Source organism: Scyliorhinus torazame, chromosome 8 (assembly GCF_047496885.1).
Source record: "Scyliorhinus torazame isolate Kashiwa2021f chromosome 8, sScyTor2.1, whole genome shotgun sequence".
Classification (NCBI taxonomy): domain Eukaryota; kingdom Metazoa; phylum Chordata; class Chondrichthyes; order Carcharhiniformes; family Scyliorhinidae; genus Scyliorhinus; species Scyliorhinus torazame.
Window position 1 is genome coordinate 172300655 of NC_092714.1, and position 1883 is coordinate 172302537.

Consider the following 1883-nt stretch of genomic DNA (forward strand, 5'->3'; position numbering starts at 1 on the left):
CGGGTAGGAAGCCGGCGGCGGCTAGAGTGTTGAGGGGATTTATGGACCAAATGGGAGGGGTGGACCCTTGGAGATTTGCAAGGCCGGGGGCTAGGGAATTTTCATTCTTCTCACATGTCCATAAGGCTTATTCTCGAATCGACTTTTTCATTTTGAGTAGGGCGCTGATAGCGAGAGTAGAGGATACCGAGTATTCGGCAATAGCCATTTCGGACCACGCCCCGCATTGGGTGGACTTGGAGGTGGGGGAGGAGAGGGACCAGCGCCCGCTGTGGCGCTTGGAGGTGGGGCTGTTGGCGGACGAGGAGGTGAGCGAGCGGGTCTGAGCAAGTATAGAGAGGTACTTGGAGACCAACGACAACGGGGAGGTCCGAGTGGGGATGGTATAGGAGGCACTGAAGGCGGTGGTGAGGGGAGAGCTGATCTCCATTAGGGCCCACAAGGAATGGAGGGAGCGGGGGAGAGGGAGAGGCTGGTGGGGGAGATGGTGAGGGTAGACAGGAGGTATGCGGAAGAGCCTGAGGAAGGATTGTTGAGGAAGAGGCGCAGCCTCCAGGCCGAATTCAACTTTATTTTTGTTTATGTTATTTACACTGGAGGGTGTGAGGGGGTGTATACACCCGTTGTGTTAAGTCGGGGTGTTAATGTTAATTTATTATTTATGTACAGGGGGGGGAGGGGTTTGGGGGTTGCTTTTTTAGATTGTGTTTTGTACTTAACACTGTTGGGTTCTTTTTTCTTTCTCATTTTGTTATTGATATTTTATGAAAACATATAATAAAAATTATTTTTTTTAAAAAAGATCAAGATCACCACCGCTCCGGTCTTGGCGTTCTTCGACACTACTCGGGACACAAAGGTCTCGACTGATGCCAGCCAGTCCGGCATTGGGGCGGTACTCCTGCAACGGGACGACACTGCATCATGGGCCCCGGTCGCATATGCCTCACGGGCCATGACCCGCACAGAACAGACTGGCATCGACAAGTTTCACGACAATGTATGTGGTCTTCCGCAGTTCACTGTGGAGACCGACCATCGCCCCCTGGTCGGCATCATTCAGAAGGACCTCAACGAGATGACCCCTCGCCTCCAGCGCATTCTGCTCAAGCTCCGGAGGTACGACTTCCAACGGGTCTACACCCTGGGAAAGGACCTCATCATCGCGGATGCCCTGTCCAGAGCAGTGAGCACACCGCCCGAATCGGAGGTGTTCGTTTGTCAGGTCGACTCACAAGTAGCCTTCACATCGGCCAATCTGCCGGCTACTGATACACGTCTGGCCCACATTCGCCGTGAGATGGCGGCTGACCCCCTTCTACAACGTGTGATGCACCACATGACGGAAGGGTGGCTCAAGGGGCAGTGCCCACAATTCTACAATGTCCGGGACGACTTGGCCGTCATTGATGATGTCCTCCTAAAGTTGGACCGGATTGTGATCCCACACAGCATGCACCGGCTTGTCCTCGAACAATTGCACGAAGGCCACCTCGGGGTTGAAAAGTGCATGCGGAGGGCCCGAGAAGCTGTGTACTGGCCGGGCATCAGCGACAACATCGCCAACATGGTGCTCAACTGCCCCACCTGCCAAAGGTTTCAGCCGGCGCAACCCCGAGACACTTCAGCCCCATGAGTTGGTAACGTCCCCCTGGGCGAAGGTGGGTGTGGACCTCTTTCATGCGCTCGGCAGGGACTACGTCATTATAATTGACTATTTTTCCAATTATCCGGAGGTCATACGCCTGCACGACTTGACATCATCAGCTGTCATCAGAGCAGGAAAGAAACCTTCGCTCGCCATGGAATTCCGTTCACCGTCATGTCTGACAATGGGCCCTGTTTTGCGAGCCAAGAATGGTCTTCTTTTGCCGCTTCATACG